Here is a 20820-nt window from a genome sequence, read left to right as displayed (position 1 = left end):
CTCTCGCATACGAGAGGAGGAATCCAAAGAGCACGAAAGCAATGAAAGTTTAAGTTCATTTGAAGATGTGGCTCCACAAAGACGGTGGTCCATACGATTGCCCACTCCTCCCAAAAGGAAAAGATCAACACACATTCCTTCTCCTCATCATTCCAAAAGGGAAAAGAGAAAACAAAGGAAGAAAAGGGCTAGAAAGAGGTCACCCTCTTCTACTTCTTCTTCACCTTCCTTCTCTTCCAACAAAAGTTATGACTATTCTCTTAGAGAATACAGGAGGGGGGACATCATAAATTATACCCTGCATGGCGAAGGACATCATAAATCATACCCTGCATGGCGAAGGTCACAAAAGCCTTTGGAGATGTGAGCTTATAGAGTCCTCCAAGCTACACCATGTAAGCTATGCACTTCCAAAAGTCAGCTCGTCAATGGTGGGCTAGCCTTCGTGGAAACGGTGAAGCCCCAAAGACATGGAAAACTCTAGGAGCTTCCATCATGAAGAAATTCCTTGCAAGCGATGCAAAGGACAAAGTTCTTACCGCATGGTGTAAAGCTTCTCTCTCATGAGTCTATCCACAAGGATGTAGACAAGTTTTGGGATTTACATCTCAAGGCTACTTTCTTTCAAAAGATAGACTTTGATGAGAAAAAGCAACAATTATGTGAGGGATTACCTGAAGAGATGGCCGAATACATCAACTCTCAACAGCTTGGTTCTATCACTGTAAGTAATCCATCACACCATGGTTGCTTCACGCATCAATTTCCATCAAGGGGCTATTTGGAATGTCAAGCCCATGGAAAACAAAGACAAAAATAATGCAAAGGGGAAAAACAATGCTCAAAATTCTTTTTGAGGAACTTCCAACAACAACAACAACAACAATGGGTCCAAGGAGAAGGGAGTTTACAAAGGCAAAAACAAACTCTCTCCTGAACAGTTAGAAGCTTTTTGCAAGGACCATAAGTGTTTCAAGTGTGGGAAGCAAGGACATGGCTATCGTTCTTTCCCCAAGAAGAATGCTTGCAATGAGACTCATAGTTATTCCACCATCAAAGATTCAAAAGAGGATGCTCATTGCAAAGGATAGTCACTTTCCTATGCTTGGAGAAAGGTAAGAGAGCATGATGGCTTCATCTTGTTTGACCCTGGCTCTACTCACAACTTCATATAAATGGAGTTGGCCACCAAGTTGGGAACTCAAGCTTTTGAGATGGGAGATGTTGTAACGGTTGACATAGCTTTCAAGGGACATCAAGCCTCTGTTACTCCCTTGATTGGGAAGTTGACGCTTCATGTCCAAAGCTATGTCGACAAAGAAGACTTTTTCATCTCTCCTCTCCAACACGAGGGTTCTATCCTAGGGGCGCCATGGTTTGATTGCATGGATTCCAATGAAGTTCCCTGAAAGGAGAATCTATTTCACCTACACGGGAAATAACATGTATATAGATTCTAGTGAGCATGGTCGCACTATTCCACTTATAAATACTGCTGCTCTTGATAAATCAATGAAGAGCTCAAATTTTGCGTACATGATTTTTGTCAAAGTGTCTCTAAAAGATCCTAATGTTTGATTAAATACAAATGATAGGAATCAAGAAGAGTTAGACTTGTCTAATTTTCTAAAAGGATTCCAAGATGTGTTCATCGATGATATCCCTATGGACTTACCTCCAAAACGAGGGGATGATGACCATCACATTGAGCTCCTTCCAAGAAGCTCACTGCCTAACAAGCCTCCTTATCGAGTCTCACAAGCTCAACAATAGGAGATCATGAGGCAAGTACAAGAATTGGTAGACAAAGGAATGGTGAGCCCTAGTTCCGCTCCTTTTTTTTCTCCAGTCCTTTTAGTGCAAAAGAAAGATGGTACATACCGTATGTGTGGAATATCGAGCACTAAACCATATCACTAATCAAAAATAGATTTACTGTGCCTCGAGTAGAAGATCTTTTTGATAAACTACAAGGCTCTACCTACTTCAGTAGGATTGACCTTAAAAGTGGCCATCATCAAATAAGGATAGTGGATGAAGATATCCTAAAGACCGCGTTTTGCACAGCGTTTGGTCTTTATGAATATCTAGTCATGCATTTTCGCTTGACTAATGCACCAGATATGTTCAATCATCTAGTGGATAAAAATTTTAGACCTCATTGAAAATTCAATGGAGTGTTCTTTGATGATATCATCATCTACTCCAAGTGATTTTTCAAGCATTGGGGGAGAATAATCTTTTTCTCAACCAAAAGAAGAGAAAATTTTTCCTTCAAGATATTCAATACCTAGGTCATATTATCTCTCAAGATGGTATCTGTATGGATCCATCAAAGTTAGAGGTAATAAAAGCATGGCCTAATCCAAGGAATCTACATGAGCTAATTAGAAGCTTTATTGGTATGTGCGCATACTATAGATGCTTCATAGAAAAATTGTCTCAAATAGCAGGACCACTACATGACTTAACCAAGAAGAACATTAAGTATGTATTGACTGCTAAGGAGCAAAATGCTTTTGATAAGCTCAAAGAAAAGCTTACCTCCCAACCAGTCCTCATGCTTCCAAATCTCTCAAAGCCATTTGAGGTCCAATGTGATGCTTGTGGTGATTGCCTTGGAGCAGTTTTGCTTCAAGAAGGGCATGCCATGGCATATGAGAACCAAAGTCTCAATACCAATGAACAAGTCTTGGGCATTTATGAGAAAGAGATTTTGGTTGTTCTACATGTCCTTGACACATGGAAGCACTACTTATTGGGGACTCCATTTATTCTACAAACCGACCACCAAAGTCTCAAGTATTTCATGACTCAAACCAAGCTTTCCGACAAACAAATGAGGTGGGAAAATTTTCTTTCAAAATTTAATTTCCATATTGCTCACATTGCTGGGATAAGCACAATCAAGTGGCCGATGCACTTTCACGATGACCAAAAATTAATGCGGTATCTATAGCTACTCACAATGATCTATCCTCTATGATAGGTGAGTATGCTAATGACTCTGGCTTTAGAGACATAATGTCAGCCCTTGATTTGGGGAACGAAGAGGAACCATTCACCTTGCAAGATGGTTATCTTCTCCACGGAAATAGGCTATGTGTTACCCATTCCCTTCGTGACACAGTAATGTATGAATCCCATGCTCCTCCCTATGCGGGACATAGAGGTATTCAACCTACTCTTTGGGAAGTAGAAACATATTTTTATTGGCCTACCATGAAAGTGGACATACAAGAGTATGTTTCAAAATGTGTAGTATGCCAAAAGACTAAGTATAATAGAGGAAAGCAACCTGGATTACTCCAGCCATTGCCTATCCAAATTCACCATGGGAGAGTATACCCATGGATTTCATCTTTGGATTATCCAAGTCCATCCCTAGGAATACGGGAATATGGAAAATAGTCGATGGGCTTAGCAAGCAAGCACACTTTATTCATGTCAAAAAGACTATTAAGGCACACCAAATGGCAACTCTCTTCATATCACAGATTTTCAAACACCATGGACTACCAAAATCCATCGTGTCAGATAGAGATCCTAGAATGACTAGTAATTTTTGGAAAGGTCTTTGTTGACGATTGGGTCAACAACACGACATAACTCAATTTTTGTACCAAAGCCTTATTCTTTGAGAGTTATGAAATGCTATGAATTATGGTTATAAACATTATTTGTAATAAGTAAGTAGTTTAGTTGTAGAATCTGGGGTGCAATGGAACTTCTAGATTGTAAATACAAAGCCATTTGACCCCTCAAAATCTATTTTTGGTTAAGCTAAGGTGACCTTAGTATATAAGGTACCTAGGTCATTTTGTAAAGAGAAAATTTATCATAATCAAGCTTTAAGCTGTCGTCGACTGTGTGTGAGAAAGGAAGAGAGAGAGCGTGAGCGTCATCCTGGAACTAATTCCCACTCCTTCATCACATTGTAGATTGACTACACCATCACGCTAGCCTCGGCAAGAGCTACGCGACAATGCCAAGCATTTCTTGCGCAATGGAGCAAACGCGCTCACGCATCTACGAGCTCTTTGTGGTAAGTATATCAAATGATGTCTGTTTTTTGCGTGCATGTAGTCGTTAGAATTGTAGCGACATAAGCTATGTATAGGTACTCATAGATTTCAATCTCGGACACTTTTGGAATCTGGCTCTGTCTTTATACGCGTTTTCTGTAGATGGGTTCAGAGCTAGGAGTTTGGGTGTAGAGAATTTCGGACATGTGTATTCTAGTGAGGGGATGTGTACGATTCTGACATGGTTTAGTGAGTTTCCTTCTGTTGTGTGTATGTGGCTAGGTGGTGTACTTGAGAGATTCTAGGTTATGGTTTAGTTGGCCTTCCAGAGTGTTTTATGTGTAGGATGGTCTCATCTTGACAAGCTAAAGAGATTTCCTCCATGTGCCTATCGTGTCATCTGTGTCATCAATTGACATTATGTTGATCTAGGTTGTGTTACATGTACTTTATGGGTGGTGTGATTCACTCCCACAACATTGGCACCTTTGCTATGGATACAAGGATTTAGGTAAGTATTCCTACTAACACTCGTGTGATGGTTGCTTGCTTTAGTTTCGACTAAAGAAAGCATTTTTCTTAAGCCGATCCGAAAGATGTTATTCCGAGATCAAGTGGATAGCCAGTAAGCGTGTGCCTTGCCAAGGGTCTACGACTAGGTAGATTTAGTTAGGATTTGTAGATTAGAGTAGTTGCTGGTGGTCAAGTGATTTGTGAGGTGATAAAAGCGTTTGCTAGTCCGTTTGTGGCATTGAAGTGTTTTCTACTCATAGATGCAAAACCCCATATGACTTGTAGGAGTAGCTTTAGGTAAGTGATTTGATTATGATCTAAAGTATTCATCATTAAATTATTTGTTGAAGTGCTTGTTTGCATTCATGATCTTTGAAAAGTCTACTTTTGAAGGAAAAAATGCAATAAAAAGAGTTCTTTTGACATTTTTGTATGCTTGATTGTTACTGTGCAGAGGGCATGTGCAAGGGTTATATGAAGAAAAACTGTAATTCTGTAAACTTTGGCTTAATACGCGTAGAAAGTCTTAAGGGACATCTGGAGACCAAAAATAAAAAAATTGACTGCACCAGTGTGTTCAGAATGGGGGTTTTACCTTAAGTACACCTTGAAACTAAAGTTTTGAACAACTCTTGATACCCAAAAGACAAAAAACGGAGTGTCAAAAATGAGAAAAAGGAAAACTTGAGATTCTGAGAACCTATTTGCATGAAAATTGATAGAAGTTCTTGAAAACCAGTGTTAGAGGCTTGGGGATGCTTATGAATGAGTTCTATCCAAAAATTCATCAGCAGACATCATACACTTATGATGTCTCAAGAGTGGTTATGGCAAGAATTTTAAACTTTTGACATTATACCCATCTTCTACATGTTGTGTTGAGCACACCCACCAAATCTCATGTCATTTGGACATATAATTTGAGAGTTAAGGGGATTTTACTGTTTTAAAGGATTTCCTTGTAAAAGTCATGATTTTGAGCAATTTTGACACCCAAATTTTTTTGTGAGCACATATTCTTGTTCTACACACTAAGGGGCACCTCTGGTAGAAACATAATTGAAATCTGAGCAAAAGACTTCATACGCATATGATGTCTTAGAGGTCAGACTGAGGTCAAAAGATACAACTAAGTGTGCCCTTGGAATCTAGAGCATTTAGAAAGCATCTAGGCCAAATTTCATCAAATTTGGATCACTTTTGGGCTTGCAAAGAACCAAAGACACATCTAGGCCAGTGAATGCTTGTATTGGCCATAACTTGCACAAAAAGTGTCAAAGTTCATATTTGAAACTTGCTATGAGTTGCCAGTATAGTGAGGAACCTCTAGAGTAAAATTCACTTCGTTTGGATCAATTAGACATTATACGCGTATGATGTCTAAAGGGAATAGAGACCAAAATTTAAATATGAGCTTATTAGGGTGTTAAGCACCACAAGGAGAGCCCGCATACCAAATTTTGTCAAATTATGAACACATAGACTTTATACGTGTATGATGTCTCAAGGCCAGATCTGAAAGTCAAATTTCACTTTTGACCACATAGAGGGTTGGGTAATGATGTGTTAAGATTTCTTGCAAAATTTCATCTCATTTGAACACATACTTTTGCATTTAAAGAGAATTTTGCAGATACAAGAAGGTAAAGGTAAAAGAGTGGTGATTTTGAGCAATTTTGACATCAAAAATTTGTTGTGATCACATATTCTTGTTGTATGCATTAATGAGTACCTAGGGTAGAAATCTAAGTGAATTTTGAGACAAAAGACTTTATACACGTATAAAGTCTCATAGGCAAGATCTGGGTCAAAACAGACATTTGAGCATACTCAGTGTCCTAGAGCATAAAAGAAGTCCGTAGCCAAAATTTCATAGAATTTGGAGCTCATTTGGGCTTGCAAAGAGAAAAAGATAGAAAACTGCAGATTGAGGATTATATTGGTCTTAACTTGCTCAAAAAATGTCCAAATTGAATTCTAAAACGTTCTGAGAGTTGCTTGAATGATAAGAAATTAGTGGAACAAAAGTCACCTTATTCTGACACAAAAGACTTTATACGCGTATGATTTCTCAAGTGTGAAAATAAAGGTCAAATTCACAAACTAAAACTTTCAGTGGGTAGATGACATCAAGGAGAGCTCACATACCAAATTTTGTCCAATTCTTAGCATGTAGACTTTATACACGTATGATGTCTCTAGCCCTAATTTGGAGGTGAAAACTCACATTGAGCTTCCAGCAATGTTAAGCACTGTAAAGTAAGCCTAGTGACCAAGTTTCAACAAATTTGGGTCACATTTGGTCAAGATACAAGCAGAAATCCTTGATCCTAAAACTGTTTTGAGTGCTGTTTCAAGTGCAGTTCACCAAAACTACTCTAACTTTTGATAGACAACTCCAAATGGAGTTAGGTATAGCTAGGACAAAATATTTCCCGGGTTTTCTAAATCCAAGCTTTTAGGGTAACTAGAACTAGTTTCCGGAAACCAAAAGAGTCAAAAATTCTTGACTTTTGAGGGACCTGACATAGGGCCAAAGGTGCTTATTAAGGACTATCTTGAGAGTATTGAGTGGTCCTGACATTAAGAAAGCTAAGATCATCAGGATGGAAAGCCAATCTACCAATCCTTTTGTATATATGATCGGAGGTATGGCAAGCCAAGCTAGAAGTACTAAAATGCCAATCTATCCACATTTTGACACAAACCCACACAATGCGCTAGAAAGAGGTGGATATTTGGTCAATGAAGGACCACATATATTTCCACCAAGCATGAGAATTCCTATGAGAATTCCAAAAAGGGAGCCACCTGGATTCCCTTCTAGAGCGATAACGAGAAATGAAATGATCACAAAGATGGCAGACATGCCTCCTCAAGTGAATCTACCTAATGGACAATGGTTGTACCTAGATGAAACCATAGAACATGACTTTTATAGAGGTGGAATTACGGCCACAACAGGACCATATGTACCATCACCACCCCCTATAACTTACTCATATCTAAATCAGAGCAGAACCTTGAGAAGATATGATACTGAGAGTCAGAGTGACACATCTTCTCAGAGGAGTGATTCAACAAGAACCCAACCCAAATTAAAGCCAGAGGTATCTAGTGACCAAATGAAGCTTATAGAAGGATTAGCTCAGAGACTTGCTCCTCTAGTTAAATCTGACCTCCAAGAACCTCTATGGTGCAAAATTGAACAAAAATGGACAAACCATACAATGGAAGGGTGTTACTATAGCCAGAGGTATGTACAACCTATTCTAGGAGCACCTCCTCCACCTAGATATGCTATGAGAAATGTGTCAAGATTGATAGGAGTTTCAAGGCCATAGCATGTCTTCGGTCAACAACCTCTGCAGCCAGGTGCCATAATGCCTTTAGACATGAGATACACGCCGATGATGGAAGAATCTGGAAAACAAGCATTAGTAACATCTACAATGTGTTATGACAACCAAAGCAGGTACTTCCCTTCAAAGCGACAAAAGATGAGACAAAAACATGGAGTGATGGGGACAATTCAACCTCAACCTCTTTCATTTTGACCTGAATAAAGAAGGCATGAGATGGACAAAAGGACATTGTGAATAGAGGCTTAGCTAGGTCAGAGCCTCTTTACAACCAAGAGGAGCTGCAAGAAGAAGCTCCTCAATTGGAGATAGATTGTTACAAAAAGTGTGACAACCACTTGGTGAAACAATGTCCTCAAACGGAGATCACCCAAGTGAATGCCTATTGCCTTGATTGTGGTGTCATTCACTTGATCCCCAACTGTCCAAAAAACCCAAACCAAGTCACAAAGATCACAATGACCATCTCAAGAATTGTTCAGCTACCTAGTAGCTTGGAAAATGACAACGTTATACCAGTTCAAGTAGCTATGAGAGCACAAGCTCAAAAGGAAGCTGTTGAGAACCCAGAGATAGAGAAAATAGAAATTGATGCGAGTCTAGAGACGGGTGAGCCAAAGACCGACGCACCTAGTAAAAAACCCAAGAGCAAATGGAACAACTGGAAAGCTAGAGAGGCTAGGATGAAAGCACGTAGGGAACAAGAGCAGTAATCCCAACTCAGAAGCTTACCCAAGCTGAAGAGAAAATAAGACAGCATGAGAAAAGGATTGCATCTTCTCTTGCGGAGGCATCTCAACCTCCAACAGAACCATCAGTGGAAAGTGAGCCAAAAAGTGATAGTTCAGGAGGATCAATATTGGTCAAGAAGGTTAATGAGCATTTAGACAACCTCCTAAAAGACTGTGAAACAAAGTTCAAAAACAACCAAACCCAAAAATCGAGGTGGATGACATATCCATATGCAGAAGTAGAAAAGGACAGGCTTGAAAGGCTTTACTGGAACCACCAAATGGAAAACCTGAGAGTGTGATCCCTATTCCACCTACACTAGTAATCCCACCAAACTAGGAAAAAAGAGAGCTAGATTCTAGTCATGAGCACAGACCAAAGCTCAAGGAACCAGCATCAAAACCAAGGATAGTGTTGAGTAACACAAATAACTCTTCTGAGGGATTTCACATAACTATACCTGACAGCTGTAAAGATATATATGGTCTTGACAAATTGTAAAAACAAGTCAGAGAGGCCAATGAAGCGAGTGATTTAAGCAGACGAGTAAACCAATCGGGTGATGGAAGAGGAATGTCGCTTCCACCAATAGAGGAATTTGAGGCTAGATCTCAAGTGAATCTAGAAAAGAAATCGTATTGGGGAGAAAAAGGATATGTACACTCTATGGACAGTCAATCCCATTCATTAAGAACACTACAATCCTATACGGAAGAGCACGAGGCCAAGTCTGATGTTGTTGCACTCCCCATCATAGAGACCGTCTCCCAACAAGGTCATTGATTCAAAAGGGCTGATAGACATTTTGTCAGCACCAATCACTTGTACGATAACATTGGCCAAGTTTCTCAGAATAAGACCAAACATGTAAGCTACTATGGGGAAATTTCTAGAGAAATTTGGTGTTAAAAAAACAAAGACACAAATCGCTTGAAATGCCTCAGCTAAACATAGAGCCAGTGCTGTTAAACAAGGTCGTAGAGTATTATGAAGGACAAAATGGGAATACCACTCTTCCAATGGAATTCCAAGGTGTAAAAACCATGGCAATCCTTGACAATGGAGATGATGTTTCCATCGCACAACAAAAGAGGTCTAGAAAACATGCGGAAAGCCAACAGTGAGGGCTACAAGGATGAAACTGCAGCTTGCAGACGGACACATGGAAAGGCCCATAGGATTTCTAGAAAAATTAGTTGTTACTTCTTGTGGAATTGAATATGAGCAAACCTTTTCTATTGTTGATTTTGGAAAGAAGAATAACTATGATATCATTCTAGAAAGACCATTCATGAGACAATTGAAAATGGTCCAAGATTGGGGTTATGACCATATCTACTGCTAGAAAAATTAGTTGTTACTTCTTGTGGAATTGAATATGAGCAAACCTTCTGTATTTTTTATTTTGGCAAGAAGAATAGCTATGATATCATTCTAGAAAGACCATTCACGAGACAACTGAAAATGGTCCAAGATTGGGGTTATGACCATATTTTCTTGAGAAATATGGAAACCATGACAAAGATAAAATTGAAGGACCATAGTTATAGGGATGTGACAAGAACACCTATTGAGGAGTTTGATTCTTCCACTGTAGCATGATTAGAACTTCCAGCATGGTTGGGTAAGCCTAAAGAACTGTGGATGTGTGGAGCTTCACAATGTGGAAGCTTAAAGCGAGAGGAAGGCATCCTAGAAAGGGAAATTGAATATACGGATTACATCCTAGAACCCTTTCCTAAGGAAGAATTAGAGACACTTGAATGGGAACACATCTTGGCTACTCTAAATGTGTGCACTATTAAAGACGATCCAACAATAAAGTTTTGTGATGAAGATGGCTATAATGTTGTTCCTTATTTTGCATTGAGTGTAATACAAGAAAATGAAGACGAACAAGATGACGAGTTTTACGACTTTGTACAACACTTGGAGCTTCAAGAAGATGCAAACAATGGAAATCCAAACAACCTAGCAGTAGGTGATAAGCACAAAACTTTAACTAATGTGCAGTTTTATGACTGTCCAAATCAAAAACCTAGAAACCAATGTCACTATCACAAGAAAAAAATGCATCAAAAGTGACTCCAAAATCCTCGATCGAAATGCAACTACAACAAGCACCCTCATCCATGGCTCCCATACATGAAGAAAAGACTCAACCAAGAAGATAGCCATGTCAACGAGCTACCAATGCTATAATCAAGTGGATACCAAAGTCATCTCATTAAAAAAAAAATCCAAGAGCACACAGATTGTAGCTTTCCATAACAAGCCAAACCACAAAGGGAAAGTGCTAGCATGCAACCTTGCTGAGGTAGCAGCAATAGTGATGATTCGTACGACCTACTAGGTACTCATGTCATCAACATCACTAGCAGCTTTGGTGCCAACCAAGAAAGGCCAAAAGCAAAGAACAACAAGTCAGAAGAAAAAAATTCAAAAAATCTGGATACCAAAGAGACAGATTGGCCAAAAGCAGGTATGGATCAAGAAGATGAAGATCTTTGATGAAAGATTGCAAGATCCAATGCCAGTAGAAAAACAGTCGAAGCCTGCAAGAACATCTATGAAAAACAGAAAGTTGCAAGCTTTCGCAACTCAAATTTGGGTTTTAAAGAAGTTGATTCAAGCACAAAGCCGTCAGGAATTTATTTGGATTCCAAAACAGTTAAAGAATCAACTCCCGACGCCTGAATCTTGTCACCAACCAAGTGTACAAGAGCTAAAGCAAAGACGATCGCTGACTCACACAAAGACAAGGTTGATCCCAAAGAAGTATCTTCAAACACAAACAAAGCAGGGACAAGTATGGGTTCCCAAACAAGCAGCACCAACAAAACAACCAGAATTCACAAAGAAGTGGGTCCCAAAGGAGACCAACAACACTGCTATTACTTCACCGCCGCTTGAATTCTTTCAATTCCTCCTACGGTTACAATACAGTTAGAAAGAACCCACTATTGAGGAACAATGCGATTCTGACAACCAACCACAAGGCTAAACTGGATTCCAAGGAAGCATCGAACAAATAATTAAGACTTCAAAAAAGCTCTCCAACCTTCCATCAAGAAAACGACATAGGAGCTTCAAAGAGCAACACATTGCTTAGAATAGGAAGCTTCACCAGCAAATGCCAATAAGCAAATTTCTTATACCCACATCTTGCACAACAACATAAATCGTTTCCATGCATTGATTGTGTATGCATAATAGGGCTACATTACAAGGCTTGCACAGACACATTTTTTGATTGCCCAAGCACAACACATACCCTTGGTGATACCATGTCATCAAGGAGGAATCCAAATAGGAGGGGGGATGCATTCTAAATGTGGACCTAATATATGAATATTAGAGGGAAATGTTTTGTGAATTGCATTGAATTTTTGCATTTGATTGTGACATTTTTTGACAAAATTCAAAGTATATGCCCTCATAGTAGAGTTACAAGAGAAGAATGGCAAAAAAATCCATATATGAGCCACTAGGGACATGTGTACACTGTACATAGCATTTAGATTTCTATTAACTTGATTTTTCTTTTTGAGTTGAGTTGAATTTTGGTTTTATTTAGTTGTCTTTTGAGATTTTCTTGAGAAAACCAGAAGAAATAACCATAATCTAGATGAAGAAAAGACTGAAGAGATGTCGAGCGGTACAAAGAGAAGCAAGTACAAAAAAATGATGACACTTCACGAAGCATGTCTCAAAAGCCATACGCACAATGGGTAATGTTAGAGAGAAGAAAAGAACATTGATCAGCCTTCAACAACAACATGAGGCCAAAAATGACCGAGAATGGTCATAAAACTCCAGGATGGACTACAAGGACAAAGGAAGTTGGTGATGCAACTAAACAAAAGCACCCATCAAGTGTAAAGTTTCCATTGGACACTTCATGTGATAACAAGGCCGTATACAGCAAATAGATCTTTATAGTGTAAATCTCCTATCTTGTATGTGACTTAATGAAGCCTAACAAACAAAAGGGACTAACAATACTGACAAAAACAAAAGGGGCAAAAATGATAGCTCAATCATTTTATCGTGATAGAGATCTGCAGGTGCAACCAAGAGTCAAGCCGGATTTTGGTCATCACATCATTGGTTCTACATAATTTGGCATCCAAAAGATGCCAGAGATGCCCGTCAGTCATTTCTTAGATTGAAGTCCAAAAAAGTACCAAATACAAGTCCAAATCAAGCTAAACTTTATCAGGAGACTATGCATAGAGATTACAAGCTAAGGGTTTACCCCTTTTTTTTTTAAACAAAGATATATTCCCTAGCTAGCCAAGAGATGCAATTTTTTTCAAATATGAAGCCATGATATCCATCTACATACCTTGTACATCATGTATATGAGTTTCGGAGCTAAATGAAAAATGATAGCTCGTAGATGGGCATCTATCACGAATGATGTCAGATAAAGCCCTTTTGATGCAAGTTACTAACTTGGGAAATTAACTAGGGTTTGTGGGCTTTAATTAAGTCACGTATCAAGTAGAAGAAGTATGATAATTTACATAACAAACAAAAGTTAACAATGGAAAATGTGGCTTTCATCACCTTGACACAGGAACAAAGAAGTCACCAATGAAGAAGAGCAAACACAAAAGAAATCGGAGAATCTCTAAAGATTGTTATCTCTTAGACTCGGCCTAATAGACAGACCTTGTATTGGAGTGCAAATGGGCATAAATAAGTTGAAGGTTTATCCAGACAATTTCTACAGAATACTTACAAAGTGTCATTGGCTCACAACATTTGAAAGCCAATCACTTAATTCTACAGATTGTAGAAGTTGTTCTGGAGAATCACAAATACTTAGAATCGACAAATTTGCTAGAGCAAGAGATGGATGGAGCTTTCTCTATCCATGCTAATAAGAGTCAAGTTGAATGAGATTGAGTTCTTTCTAAATTTAGATTTGACAATAGACCTATGATGACAAAAACAGAAGGGACCTAGGTCATTTTGTAAAGAAATTTTTTATCATAGTCAAGTTTTAAGCTTCTGTCGACGACTATATGTGAAATAGGAAGAGAGAGAGCGTGAGCTTCATCCTGGTGCTACTCCCCACCTGTTCATCACATTGTAGATCCAACTGCACCATTCCACTAGCCTTGGCAAGAGCTACGTAACAACACCAAGCATTCCTCGCGGAACAGAGCGAACGCGCTCACGCATCTACGAGCTCTTTGCGGTTGTAAGTGTATCAAACGATGTCTATTTTCTGCGTGCAAGTAGTCATTAAAATTGTAGCGACATAAGCTACGCAGATTACAATTTTGAGCACTCTTGAAATCTGACTCTGTTTTCTATGCGTTTTCCGTAGATGGGTTTAGAGCTAGGATTATTGGTGTAGAGGCTTTGGGACAGGTGTATCCTAGTGAGGGGATGGTGTTCCTTAATTTTCGTACAATTCTTACATGGTTTAGTGAGTTTCCTTCCATTGGGTGTATGTGGCTAGGTGGTGTAGTTGAGAGCAGTGAGATTCTAGGTTGTGGTTTAGTTGGCCTTCGAGAGTGTTGTATGTGTAGAATGGTATCAGCCTGACAAGCTAAAGAGATTTCCTCTGTGTGCCTATCGTGTCATTTGTCTCCTCGATTGACATTATTTTGATCTAGGTTGTGCTACATGCACTTTATGGATGGTGTGATGCGCTCCCACAACAGTCTCTTTGAAAATCTAGGAATAAGATTGAATTTCTCTTCGGCCTATCACCCACAAAGGGATGGACAAAGTGAGATAGCCAATCTTACGATACTTGATCTAGTCGAGACTGTGTTATAGAAATAGATCAATGCTAACAATGGGAAAAGTACTTACCTCTTGTAGAGTATGCCTACAATAATACTCTACATACTTCTACGGGAAAAGCACCTTTTGACATCACTGAGGGAAGACCTAAAAGTCTCTTTCTACTAAAAGTACATGGGAAGATCTTCGTTACCGATGAGTATAGCCATGACCTACAAGAATATTTTCAAAAAATCAAGGAGGCTATATCCATCTCTCAACAAAGGCAAAAAGATACTAGTGACAAGCACACAAGGGCCTTAACATTCAAAGAAAATGATTGGGTCTTACTTAAGTTTCCTAAGGCTCAATTAAGGCTAACAAAGGGAAAAAATCCTACGGGCCATCAAAAGTATTATGCTAAGCTAGTAGAAAGATAGTACTATGGTCATTTCCAAATCTTGAATCCCATCAATGAGACAGCTTACCAACTCAAGTTGCCCAACCAATGGCTCATACACAATGCCTTTCATGTGAGCCTACTTAAGCCCTGCAAAGGAGAGCCACCACGTGAAGCAATTATTGAAGACCAAGAAGAGGTGCTACAACCCGAGCCTATTCTTTGGCATGAAGACAAGGTACTACGACATGCTAAGATTATCCGACGGTATCTTATTAACTTCAAAAATTATCCTTTTGAAGATGCTAGATGGATGCAAGGAATACAACTTAAGGATAGTATGAACCTTGTCAATGCTTACAATGCTACATTAGAGTAAGTAAATGTACAATTTTTTTTTAAATGACCCATGTTTTTGTCTTATAATACTAGTTCTCTTTTTAACTATGCATAAATTTAAATAGTATGCATGATTAGAATCATGTTTGTGATGACGAGGTCTCTCAAACACCAAGTAGAACTTGTCACTCTACTTTGGCAGAATGAAATGGACTAAGGAGTAGACATGCTTGCGGCAACAATGTCTCCCAAGCACCAAATGGATTAGTCATGCATCTTGGAAAGATGCCATAGGGTAAAAAGGGATCCTTTACCTGCTCACCCGCTAAGTAAGATTGACTAATGACTAATGCTTTATCTCTTCTACCTCAAAGTCGAGGACGACTATGATTTCAAGAGAGAGGTAATGTCATAAAATCTAATATCTAACCAACCCAAATGATTTTCTCATATTAAATTGATCATTGAATGTGGGAGAATAAACGGGACCAAGTGTTAAGATATAGACATGTGCTTATAGATCTATCTCAATATAGGGCCAATGGTAAAGGGGTTCAAGTGAGAGATTGTCTATCAAAGAGCAAGGCTAACCAATGGAGCATAAACACCTTAGGGTTAGCTTCATTGAAGACCTCCAATAGTTAGTGTAAAAGTCATTTGACCTTAGGTAAGCTAAGGCTATGCTTGAGGTGGAAACGCGGCCCAAGAATACACCTTTTGGATCTCAAATTCATCAAATTATTTACACAAACAACTATCAACCCAAACCACTTGCCTTATAAGTCTACTTACATCTGTTCCTTTGTCCTGGTTTGCTTCCAAGTCACCTTTCAAACAGGTAGAGTACTTTGCAATCTTCACTGGTTATCAACTTGTAAGGTCCTTGGTTCTAGCTATCTGTACAAAACTTTGACTATGAAATTCTTTATCAAATCAATAATCCTCATTTATTACTTTATATAAAGACAAGACCCTTATGAGTTCCAAGCCATGATCTGATAATACAAATGGAATGCTAGGATAACAGCAAAGGCTTCTGGAGCAGGAGATTCTCAATTTGAGCACTAAAATTGGTCTATAGACATTATACGTGTATGATGTCTAATTTCTCATAATTGACTCAAACTTGGACCATGCACTCTCCTTGATGTTTTTAGTCCAAATCTAGGCTCACTTTGAAGTTCTAACCCTTGTAGGTAGGTCGATCTCTCTTATGTAGGCCTTGGTCACTATTGGCTTCTCCAAGAGGTCAACTAGGTCAAAGATGATCCAATTAGGGTGAAACATGGTCCTAAGGCTTACTTTGAGGTGTTAACACCTTGGTAAGCTCTATTGTTAGATATGGTCACTAAATATGCCTCTGAGACATCATACACGTATGATGTCTATCTGGTCAAAATGGAGTGAATTTCACTCTAGAGGTTTTCCATCACACGAGAAACTCATTGCCACTTATAGAATGTAATTTCAACACCTATTGTGCTAGATATGTCCAAATCAAACATTCACTTTGCTCAAATCCATCTTTTGGTCTCTATTAGCCTTAAATGGCTTCAAATTCAATGGGACTTGGCCTATTTACTCCTTGAATGCTCTTAAACACAATGGTTCACAAAAATGTTCCTTTTAACCCAAATCTAGCCTCTCAGACATCATATGCGTATGATGTCTAAGTGGTCAGAATGAATTTTTGTTTCTTTCCTAGGTGCCCCTTGATGTGTACAACAGGCACAAGTGCTCACTATAAAATTTGAATATCAAAACTGCACCTTATCACCACATTTTACCAAGAGACTTCCCAGAGAGAGTAAAACTTTCTCAATACTCAATTCATATGCCCAAATGAGATGAAACTTGGTGTATGTTCTCTATATAATATATAGACTATGGGTGTCAAGTCAAAATTCTAGTTTGATTGCCAGATCTACCCTTGAGATATCCTACACGTATTATGTCTACTAGTTAGTTTATTTCTAGAACTCAAGCACATGTATCCCCAAGTCTTCACCACTACTTCCAAATCCCTTTTATAAATTTTCCATGAAAAAGTATACACTATATCGCAAGTTTCCTATTTTTTCTATTTTCACACTCAACTTTTGTCTTTTGGGGACCAAATGTTGGTCAAAAACTTAGTCCCAAAGTATACATAGGGTAAAACACCTCTTTAGAACACTCTAGTGCAGTCTATTTTCTCAAATTTGGTCTCCTACTAGTCCCTAAGACATCATATGTGTATGATGTCTGTAGATGAAAAATTCTAGATTTCTCATCCAGATCTCTTGCATATGTGTTCTTTTATACCCAACATCACTCGTCCATGGACAAATGTCTATTGAAGCTTGTTATTGCATGCTATCCCAGAAAATCAACTTTTTAGAGATTACAAATGCAAGAAAGCATACAAGAAAATAACTCGATGATACATAGCTCTATATCACAATCACATGTCCTATCTAAAACTACTCCTACTCATCATGTGGGTTTTGCAACTGTGGATAGAAAAACGCTTTGCTGCCACACACGAACTAGTAAACTCTTTTACACCACCACAACCACTCAAACACCAACAATCACACTATACCAAACTAACTAAAATTGTCTACCGTAAAAGACCGAGCCGAGACACACGCTCCCTAGAACCTCTCTAAGATCTCAAGAGTCCTATTCCCGAATCCTACCTAGAGTAAAAGAACAAGACTACAACAAAACAGAGGAAATCTCAACTTGTAGGACTAGTATAAGGTCACCTACCTAGGGCTCTCGTTCCTAGGAACGACGACAATGTTGTCGGCGGACAGATACACTGCTCGTAGTTGCTAGCAAAGTGAGAACTAGGCCAACAAACAAGATGTCAACCAAGGATGGAGCTTGACCTATAGGCACATGGAAACAAATAAATGGGTCATCCACTTGACCTTCTATATGCAATCACTTACAAGAAAAATCAACTCAAAGCACAATTTGTATGCACAACCGCTATCTTACCTACGACGGCTATGCTCTTCAAAACAAGACCTAACGTTGTTGAATCATCAAGAAATGGAAGGGATGACCTATACACACGTAGAGGACACTACCCTAAAGTCTCTAACCCAACCTGCTACTTGTAAACACTTGGTGCAAAAAACACATATGAAGACAGATCAAAAATTACAGGTCACCAATTCTCAACATGTTTAGGCCTAATGTGTAGTTCTACTTGACATGGACACAATGACATACAGTAATCAATGAACCAATGCATGGTTATAGAGAAAAACTCATCTCGAAGCTTGTGGAAGAGCTCTTTGCAAAGAGATCAGAATTGTGCAGGCTTAACATTGAAGCATAGCTCTCGTTGTTGCTAACACAATGGATTAGTTGCCTTTGCAATGTATCTTCATAGCACATGTAGAGAGTAGAATAAGATCACTCAATCTCTCACACACAACTCACGGCACGCTTAGTTGAGTTCAGAAGATGATTAATTCAAAATTTTTTGTTAGGACACAAAAATTGGCTTTTATACATCAGCCTTGGAGGTTCTAACTTATCAAAATTACCTTCTAATTCCTACCATTAATTTGGCTAATTTGCATAATTAGTATATTACAATCTGGGAACTTGATTGAGTCCCAAAAAATAATTACAGTAAGTTTGTCAAAATAAATAATACAAAATTGAGTTTTTCTTGTTTTTATTGGTTAGCAATTCATCAATCCTATAGAGTATACTTCTTATACTGTGAAGAACATTGATCAACCTTGGTTATCGCTCTAAAACTCCACTATAGTGGCCCATACCTTCTTTAAGATTTGTTTCAAATCTTTATACTTAGCTTTTTGTTCTATTTTGGTCATAGGAGGTTCCTTTTCTTTGTCTTTATCTTGTTTTCTTGATTTTATCTTGGTTTTGTTGCATCAATTTGTGTTTTTTCCTCTCTTTGGAATATGATATCTGCCTGTTATCTTGTCTTTGATGCAATGTTTTGCATCCACCATCATTATATTTTGTCCCCTATTTGGGACAGTGGCTGATTTCTTCCCAATTTATTCTTTCATTTTTAGCAATATCTTGATTGGAATCTATGATTCAAAAACTCAAAAAACTTTTCTTCCCCTCCCATGAGAGGTAGCTTCGCCTAGACATGTTCCTTTTTAGAGTCAAATTCCTTAGTTTGAGTGTTTCCTCCTCCCACTCATCACTGGTGTCATAGTAGTGGTTAGAGAAAAAAGGTTGTTCCTCGTTTGATAAATGATATGGACACCATCTGAATAGGAATTCTTTTATATCTCTTCTTATCACAAAATGGTGTGGGTATGGATTGATTGATGCATACATCCATAGTGACCAAAATCTGAGTCCACTCAAATGGTTTGAACATATGTTCCGAAAAGGATTTTGGCACATACTCAACATCATTTACCTCTCAATCTAAGATAAAATCCCCTTGTCATAAACTACCACTCTGAGATGCTCCACACATTCATTTTTTTTTTCAACCATGATAGATGTTTAGTTTTAGCTAATGTCTTTTAATCCAATTCTTGGATTGGAGTCCTCTTTATGAATGGTCTTTCAGGTTTACCCATGTAATTGATCCAACTTGTTTCAAGTAGAGCTAGTCATTTTTACCATCTCATCTCAGTTGTATTTGCCTCATGAATGGTCGTCCAAAATGATTTCATAGTTTAGTTTTTTCCCAAAATGTACAATGGCAAAAGTGTGCTTGTAGTCAATTCCATATGAGATGACTATCACATTTTCTAGTAATCCCATGGGTTTCTCAATGTATGCATCTGTCGATTGCAACTTGATTTGTATTGGTCTAAATCATGGATTTCCCCAGGCTTCCTAGACAGCATTTGTTGTGACGGAGATACATGTCCCACTATCTAGAATAGCCATGGTTGTTACATCATTGTATTGCACTCGATGGATAACGTTTTCTTCGTAGTAATCTCCAACTCTTTTCATAGGCACGTATCTATTTTTTTTCCCCGCGCTTCTTTCTTACACAACTCTTCAAGGTTTCCTCCTTATGCCCATTTTTTCCATGGTACCTTGCAGATCCCTCCATAGATGTGGTCTTATTTTCAAAAACTCACCCAATGGGATGGTACATTGAATGTGAGCCAGTGTTATTGACTAAAAATTATCCACATCCAAAGTCTACGTTGATCTATTTAATTTCTTGGTTTTACAAAACATTGACTTTTATTCCTTTTCTCTCAAGTATGAGAGTAATGTTTGGAATGTTCGAGCTTTTGATAGTCTTGACTACTTTGAATCCCAATCTCCATACAATGATTTTTTGTCCAGCTCCATGGATGGTTGATCTAGCCAAACTTCCTCGATTGGAGCCAATTTTAGAGTCAAGCTTTTGTCATTCACTTCAATTAATCGTTCCCGTAGATGGTTTGACCAATATTTCTCTACTAAGGGAATTCCATCTAGACCTTCCTAACTTTATTGAACTATCACTTTAGGTTCGTGAGTTATTGCAAAAGGTTCCCTCGGCTCTTTAGCATCCTTCGTTTACAAAGGTTCCTGTTTTTTTTCTTTCCTACTAATTTTCTTATGATTTCTAGTTGTTTCTTTTGTGTTTCTAGAATCGATTATATGATTTGCATTAAGTTCTTATAAGTCTCGCTTGGAAATATGTCAAGGCTGCATTGATTTATTTTGTATATTTTGTCTATCAACACGGATCCTCACAATC

This window comes from Adiantum capillus-veneris, chromosome 10 (assembly GCF_014529385.1).
Source record: "Adiantum capillus-veneris isolate H3 chromosome 10, ASM1452938v2, whole genome shotgun sequence".
Taxonomy (NCBI): Eukaryota; Viridiplantae; Streptophyta; class Polypodiopsida; order Polypodiales; family Pteridaceae; genus Adiantum; species Adiantum capillus-veneris.
The sequence above is the reverse complement of the archived record's forward strand: the minus strand, read 5'-3'. Positions refer to the sequence as shown.